This window comes from Elephantulus edwardii, unplaced genomic scaffold (genome assembly GCF_000299155.1).
Source record: "Elephantulus edwardii isolate Elephantulus edwardi_28Jun2011 unplaced genomic scaffold, EleEdw1.0 scaffold00062, whole genome shotgun sequence".
NCBI classification, from domain to species: Eukaryota; Metazoa; Chordata; class Mammalia; order Macroscelidea; family Macroscelididae; genus Elephantulus; species Elephantulus edwardii.
In genome coordinates this window covers 15,694,268-15,702,529 of record NW_006399812.1, presented here as the reverse complement: position 1 = coordinate 15,702,529, position 8,262 = coordinate 15,694,268, and the positions used below count along the sequence as shown (strand labels likewise).

At 45.5% G+C, this 8,262-nt stretch overlaps 1 pseudogene; it reads left to right on the top strand.

Annotated features, from left to right (window-relative positions):
- The first annotated feature begins 6,191 nt into the window (after window positions 1-6,191).
- On the top strand, window positions 6,192-6,621 carry LOC102851123 (annotated as a pseudogene).
- The last annotated feature ends 1,641 nt before the right edge of the window (window positions 6,622-8,262 follow it).

Sequence of the window (8,262 nt, the reverse complement as noted above, 5' to 3'; positions counted from 1 at the left end):
AGTCAACTGCAACTCATAGCTTGCACTTTGAACCTTGCAATGACTTTGAACCTTGTCTTATTCTGAGTCAACCACACTACCTCTGACATACTTGACCCAATTGTCACAGTCACTGTGTCAATTCTTCTCATCTAAGGCCTTCCTTTTCTGTGCTGACTCCTCCCATTTCAAGCATGATGTCCTTCTCCAAGGACTGGTCCACCTTGGTGACATGCCCAAAGTAGATGAGATGGAGCTTCAAAATCCTTGCCTCCAAGGAGCAAATTAGTTTCACCCTCTCCAGGACAGAACTGTCTAGAATTTGTTGTTGTTGTTGTTGTGTTTGGGTTTGTTTGTTTGTTAGTCCACATTATGTTCAGCACTCTTCTCTAGCACTCAAAGGCATCAATTTTTGTTCTGTCAACCTTAGTCATTGTTCAACTCTCAGATGCATAGCAAGCAATTGAGAAGATCATGGCCTGTATGAGGTGCACCTTAGTCTAATTTAGACTGGCATCATTACTCTTTAGAAACTCTGGAGAGATTCTTGACAGTAGATTTTCCCAGTGCAAGTCTTCTTAGATGTCCTGACTGCTGGTACCAAGAGTGTTGCTTCTGGATCAGGGCAAGATAAGACTATTAACAACCTCGATCTTTTCTCCATCCTTCATGATGCTGACTATTGGACTAGTGATGAGAATCTTTGTTTTCTTGATGTTGCAGTCTTTAATCTTCTGCAGCCTTTTCTTAGAGATGTCTAATTTCTCCAGGAAGAAGCCTCTGGTGTTCCAGCAGAGGATGTATATGTGATTCCCAAACCTGCCATGTAGAGGAATCTAAGGTCCCCTAGCCCTCATTCTTTCCTAGATTTCCATTTCTCTAGTGGTTCAAATTCTTGATTGTTGATTCAATTTCTTTAGGAAATGAATCTCCATCCTCTCATCTTGGAGCAAGAAGGGGACTCCAATGGCTCAGGTTACGGCTTTTTAACCAATTCCCTTATTTTTTAATTCCTCTGCTTCCCCACCCTACCACTGTTTTCCCAAACCTGGCCCTCTGCTGCTGAGACTGGGGTTCTGTGCTTGAGCTGCTCATGTTATCAGTGTCCCCTCCAAGGCATCACCTTGTCACTCTCTGTTCTGCTCAGCCAGAATGTACGCCTCCTCTCCTTTCTTCCATTCAAGTTTGTTGAAACCTTGCACCACTATTTCCCTCCTTACCTGCATTTGTCCTTTTAATACCCTTTTAAATTGCTTCCTTCTTAGGGTGTCAGGGTTAGCAGGGGAAGGAGAAAACTGATGTTACGCCACTGCTTTTAACAAGGTCTCTACATTTTCCTACTGCTCAGCATCTCCTTTCTGTTCAAGGCAGCATTGCTATTGTTTGACATCCGTTTTGTTTCTCTGCTTATAGAAAGGAGTCCTTGGATGGCACAGCTAATAAGCTTGGCTGTTAACCAAAAGGCTGGAAGTTCTACCCACTCAGAAGCACCTTTGGAAAAAGGCCTTGGCAACCTACTTCTGAAAAATCAGCCCCTGAAGACTCTGTGGAACATAGTTCAATTCTCCTCGGACACCCTTGGGTTTGCCATGGGTCCAAATTGACTTAATGGCAACTGCTTTTTATTCTGATGCTGAGAGAGTCCCTGAGCCTCTTGGGTCCAAGAAAAGTGGGTGAGACTGTCCTTCAAGCAGGACCCTGTGCCAACTGGTGTCAATAAACCTCTCCCGGGCTGAGCAAAAGCATTGTCTTTTTATCTTCTTTGGTGTTCAATACTGAGTTTCAGCTTGGCTCATGATCACAGCTGCTGTCAAAGGACCTACAGGAAAATCCGTTTTTATTGAAGCTGAAAAGGTCAGTTTTCTTGGACGTCTCCATGGTGAAAATAATAAATGCAGCACATTCAGACCCCATATGATATTTAGGCTCTCCCGCTGGAATGACCCCTGGGAGAAGCATCTGAGATTTTAATTAGATTTTCCATCCTTCTGGGGACGGTTGCTCGGAAGTGCCAGGCAGCCCTCTCTCCTTTCCGTACGACAGGCAGAAGAGTGGTCATGAATTTAGCAACTGGGTGTCATCTGGCTTGGCCTGGGCCAGCTTCTTGTGGGTCCTTGGGCTCAGGTGCACAGGCCTACCCATTTGAGTGAAAATGTGGCCCAAACCTTTGTGTGTCTTCTGCTGTCCTTTTACTTGTTGTGAATTTGCAGAGGTCTCTGTTTTCTGTCTATCCAAAGCCCACTGTAGATAGCAACGTTCCTGAGAAAGCCCAAGTGCCACTGGCAGCCTTTAGTTTTGAACACTATCCTATCACTTGGGGCAAGGTCACTAGAGATGAAAATATTACCTTGCCTGGGACTAAATGATGATGGATGCAGAGCAGGGGAGGGGTGGGGGGAGAAATAACCAAGAGGTCAGAGAAGAAGAAGCTGAAAAGGCAAGTGAGTCCCCCCATTACATGAGCAGGAGCAGGCTTTTAGTTGGTTCTGGGAGAATGAAGATCAGATTCGTCTTCAAGTTTTTATCTATCCAGAGATTAGTTCACTCCATCAGCTATCACAGAATGTTTTCTTTAAAAATCTGGTAAACAGAGAACCCTTTCAATCTACAGGTTCGAATCTATCTTCAGTTTAAAAAAAAAAATCTTTATCACCATTGAGTCAGAAGCGACTCACAGCTGATCCCCCCAATGGATTCTGGTGGCCTAGTGATAAGGAGTTGAGCTGCCAACCCAAAGGCATATGGTTCAAATCTGTGAGCTGCTCCCCAGGAGGAAGATGGACAGTAAACTCCTGTATGATTTATTGCCTCTAAAAAAATCCCCTGGAGGGTCAGCTATGACTTAATTTCAACTCAAGGGTACACAACAGCAACAACAAAGCTTGCACTAGAGGAGATTGTCCACTTTCTCCAGAAGAGCTGCAGACAAATTCAACCTGCAGAGAGGCGAGGCCTTGGGGTTAGCAGTGCACGTGTCTGTGGACTCCACCATCAGAGCTCCCCCAAAATGCAAACAGACAATAATAGCATATAAGTCAGAAGGGGGATATCAGTTCCATTTTCCAAAATACTCTGTTTTATTTTTAAAAGGTGTTTTCTCCCTCTATATTAATTGTGTTCTCTTCAGGAACACGTATGATCATTATTGTATTTCCACTATCTTCCTTTGTGTATGTTTCCCTCTCTAATTATTTGCACCCTCTTGTTCCCTTTTTGCTTCATTCTGTCAGAGCCGCTTGTGCTCACCCACCACGTCACTGAGTCAGTTGTCCACAGCACCTCTCCTGTTTTCACGTCTCTGATGCCTTTAAGATTCTCTCATGGTGTTGTTGTGTTGTGTTGCGTTGTGTTGTGTTTCTGGGGAGGGTGCTCAGCTTGCTTACCAACTTACAGCTCCATTTTGACCATCTCCTAGAGGGAGGAAAAAAAACCCTATATCTGTTTCTTGGCATAAGCATTTTCAAAATCCTGCTTTGTCTGCCTCTTTGCTATATCATGGGATGTGGTTTTCTGTTTCACTCACCTTTTCTCTAAGTGCTACATGGTTGAGTTCATGCTCATTCTCAGATTTCTGCCTGTCAAGTTGGGGCCTGCCTATCTTATTGTGTAAGGTTTTATTTGCCAAGGGATCACCAAGGACAAGCTGAGGACACTGTGATAGTGAAGGGAGAGGTAGTGAACAGCTCCAGCCTTCAGAATCCTGCCTGTGTGAGCTCGTTTTCCCAAGCCCAGCCTAGCTGCCTCAGGGTTGGTAGTCTGTATGGCGAAAGATGCAGCCCACCATGGTCCATATTATATCTAGCTCACCTCTCCAAGGTCACTGGGGCAGGAAAGAGTTCCTCCACGCCAGTACTATCCAGATCAGAGGAACTACCCAGGCACCCCAGGGTTTCTCCTGTGGCCAAGATTATGCTCACAATCCTGGGGGCAGAGGCCTGTGAAGCCCTTTGAGATATGGTCACTGGTGGTCACTGGACCAGCTTTCTCTGGTCGCTCTCACTATATCTATCCTTCACCCTGGAGAGCTGAGGATATAAGTGATGTTCTGCCAGGGCTGGCTGTCCTTCCTTCTACGCATGGTGCCCTCCCTTCCCAGAACTGATGGTTGCAGGTCTACTAGTGACACGCTTCACCGTGCTTATCAGGCACTTCTGGAAGTTTGTGGAATGTGACTGGTGCCTTCCTTACAGTTCAGTAAGACTTTCCCAAGATTTGTTTTCTTTCCCCCCCCCCACTTTTCTCCCCTTTAAGGTTGCAAATTTGAGGTCTTTTCCTTACCCCATCATCTTCATTTACGTACCTCATATCTATGTAATATGAACTATGAAGCTCTGGTGACTTAGTGGTAAGTAGCTGCATTCCCAAGCCAAAGTCTTGTGGTTCAAATCTACCAACTGCTCCGTGGGAGAAAAATGGACAATCTCCTCAAGTGTCATTTACAGCCTCTGAAAACCAGGTGAGGAGGTCAACTACTTGAGTTAGTCTGACTCAATGATACCAAACAACTATAAAAATAACAACAAGAATGCTTACAAACTGCACACACATGTCAGTTACATTCATTGCAATATTTTCTGCAGACACATGTAAATAGTTGCTAAAGAATTCAGTGAATAATTTTTCAAGTGAATTATTTTTTATTTTATTTTTTAATTATTTTTATGTGCATACTATCAAATCAGATCTCACTGGTACAGGAGAGCATCTGGGGGATTCGAACTGCACACCTCTAGGACTGCAGTGCAGCTTCTTGCCACTAGGCCACCAGAGTTCCCTTCAAGGGAATTCTTAAGACAGTAAAATGAAACCTTTTACTTCTGAGCCAATTCTGACTTACAGGAACTCCATAGGATTCCCAAGGCTGTAACCTCCGGCGGCATAGTGAGTGTATAGTCTTGTACTGTCCTCTCTAAGGTCAGTGGCTCAGATACTCCTTTCCATGGGAGGAAGATGGGCAGTCTTTTCCCACTAAGTCATGGAAACCCAACAGGATGGCCAATGGAGGGTCAGATGGAGGCTCCAAATGGGTCAGAACAGCCTGCAGACTGCTACCTCATCCTCCCACAGAGAAGCAAGTACCTTCGAACTGTTGAACGCTCTAACTGTGGAAACACCAAGGCTCCTAAAATCTCAATAAGAGACAAAACGTATTCTTCTTGTGCTTGGGTTGATGACATTTATCTGGGGAATTTAGAGATAAAAAACATTCTGTTTCATCATCTTAATGGGAAAAATGGGTCTATCCCAGAGGTTCTGTGGCTTAAACTAATTAATGCGATCAGTGCCCATGAAGCCCTTAGAAGAGTGTTTGGCATATGGAAGAGACCCATAAATGATATTTAGGAATTGTTTACTGTAACTGTTATTCTTTCTACAAAGTAGTCTCATTGGTTAGATTGCTATGCTATGGTTAAATTATTCCCATATCTGGTGGCCTAATGGTAAGGAACTGCCCTGCCAACCCAAAGGCCTGCAGTTCGAATCCACCAGCTTCTCTATGGGGGAAAGATGGGCAATTTCCTTCCATGAATCACCACCTCTGAAAACCCACTGGTGGGTGTATCGCACCTGACTCAATGGCACACAACAACCTGCTGCAGCAGTGCGTGAAATGCCAGGTTGCTAACCGAAAGGCTGGCAGCTTGGATCAATCAGTTATTCTGAGGGGGAAAGATAGGCAATTTCCTCCCTTAGACATTCATCACTTTAGAAAACCCAGTGAAAGGTCACTGATTCAAAACCCAGCACAGTAAGTCAAGCTTGTGCAGTTAGTGTTCTTTGGAACCTATAAGCAGGTTCTTCCCTTTCTCATAGATGTTGTATGATTTAAAATAAGAAAGGTGTGCATCAGGGTTATATTCTTTCTCCATACCTACTCAAGCTGTATGCCGAGAATGGATTTGATTCACTGAACTATATGAAGAAGAAAAAGGTACCAGGATTTGAGGTAAACTCACCAACAACCTACAATATGCAGTTGACACAGCCGTGCTTGCAGAAGGTAAAGACGACTTGAAGAACTTACTGCCGCAGCAGCTGAAGGAAACGGAGCCCTTGATGAGGAGACCAAAAACCAGTGAGGAGAGTGACCTCCCCAAAGTCACAAGCAAGTGGTGGAGTGGAATGAGGAACCAAGCTTGTAACTGCAGAACTCAGAAGTCTGCCCATTAAACTTGTGGAAAGAAGATTCTAAGATCCTGTGATCAGAAGAAATGCTCAAAGTCAAACGGAGCCAGAAAGCTCCCCTAGATGACTGGGAGTTGATTGAACCAACATTGGATGAATTGGATCAAAAGATGAGAGAAGTGGAAACAGAGCCTCATGAGGGAAAGAGGAGAGTGGAGACTCAGTAGCCCACCTTCAGAATCCACCACCAGAGAACAAACAAGCCTTTGCCCTGTTTTGTAAGCAAAGACCATCGGCAGAGAGCTCATGTTCTGCATCAAAGCAGGCACTCTGGACAAGAACCCGATCACCAAGTGGAAAAAGCAGGCCTCCAAGAACCCGTGCGGCTTGCGCTGCTTCCAGACCCACAGCACCAACTTTGGCACCAGCTGCATCTACTGGGTCCCCAAAAGCAAGCTGGAAGTGGGCTGCATCATCGAGTGCACACACTGTGGCTTCTGGGGCTGCTCAGGCTGAGCACCCCCACTTGGACCTTGGATGGACTCAGCAGGCTTAGCCTTGGGGCCCCTCCTCTCAGGAGCTGCCCTTCTTGGCTCAGCGACACTCAAGATCCACCCAAGCAGGGGATCCTCCTGGGAAAGGCTTCTATCATCAACTGTGATTTATAAAATAAAGACTCTCAGCCTCAAAAAAAGGCAGGGATTATACTCAACATCAGAAAAACAAAAACCTTCTAAACTGAGCAGATAGACAACATTGCGATAGATGGAGAAAAGATTGACAAGGTCAACTGTTTCATTTTGGTTGGATACACAATCAACATCCATGGTAATAGTGGTCAAGAAATAAAAATAGGTGTTGTATTGAGTAAATCTGCTGTCATGGACCTCTCCAGAGTGCTAAAGAGCAAGAATATATGTTTAAACACTAAGGTTCACCTGACCCAAGCCATGATATTTTCAATTACTTCATATGCATATGCAGCTGGGAATTGGCCAATGAATAAGGAAGACTGAAGAATTGATGGCTTTGAATTGTGTTGGCGAAGAGTATTGAATATCTCATGAACTGCCAATTGAGTTGGAGGAATTAGCCCAACGAGGGGGCTCCCTAGCAAAGATGTGACATACTTCGGACATGTCAGGAGAGGCCAGAACTTGGAAAAAGACATCATGTTGGGGAAAGTGAAGGGCCAACAAAACTGAGGAAGACCCTCGACAAGATGGACCGATGTAGTAACTGCAACAATGGATTGGAGCAGGAGAGAGGTTACGAGGATGGGGCAGGGTAGAGCAGAGTCTCAGTCACAGATGCTGTGAGTCCTAGTCCACTCAATGGCATCTATCAATAACTACAACCTATGTTGTGGGAATACAGTTTCCCAGGCCTGGAGCTACAATTCAAACTAGGGGATGTTTTCGTCTCTCAGTGAATCTATAACTCTGCAAACAGGGACCTGCGGCCAGATGCTGTGATGAAACAGAATGTGCGTTTTCCAGCATCAGGACTGCCTAGTGTCTGAGCAGTAATTGTCCTTCTATCTCTAGACTCTCAACTGGGTGGCCTATGCTCTAATCAGCCTTTGCTTTCTGAGTTGAGTGGCAGGAGAGGAGGGTTGCATGGAGGAGGTGTCACTGCAGAGCCCAGACTATAGCTCTGAGCACATCAGGTGTACAGCCAGAGGCGGTCACACGACCTCTGTGAACTTAGTTTCCTGCCTGTGAAATGGGCTTACAATGCTGCTCCCAGATAAGAGGGCCATCTCTGAGGAGGAGGGCTTTGCATATGGGTGGATGTTTGCCGTGCCACCCAGCCGCCCTTCCCTCTGTCCACCTGCTTCACAAGCTGCCTGTGGGTCTCACCACCTCCCAAACGCTCCTTGGCTCACTCAGTCAGGTCTCTACACTACTTCTCTGTCACTGAAATAGGTTCTTCTGACTTAATCATCAAGTACCTGGTCTGCCCCTCAGTGCCCACCCCCCTCCACCACCTTCGGCCTTGGGGAGGAAAGCAGAAGCTGAGCTCCACTGATTCTTTGGCTTCTTGGCAATGATTCATTAGGTCCCATAATACCCGTGTCACTGCTGGCCACGCCATAAGCTAAGCATACAGAACAACAAGATGCTAAGAAAGGGTCAGGCCTCCAGGACAATCTAG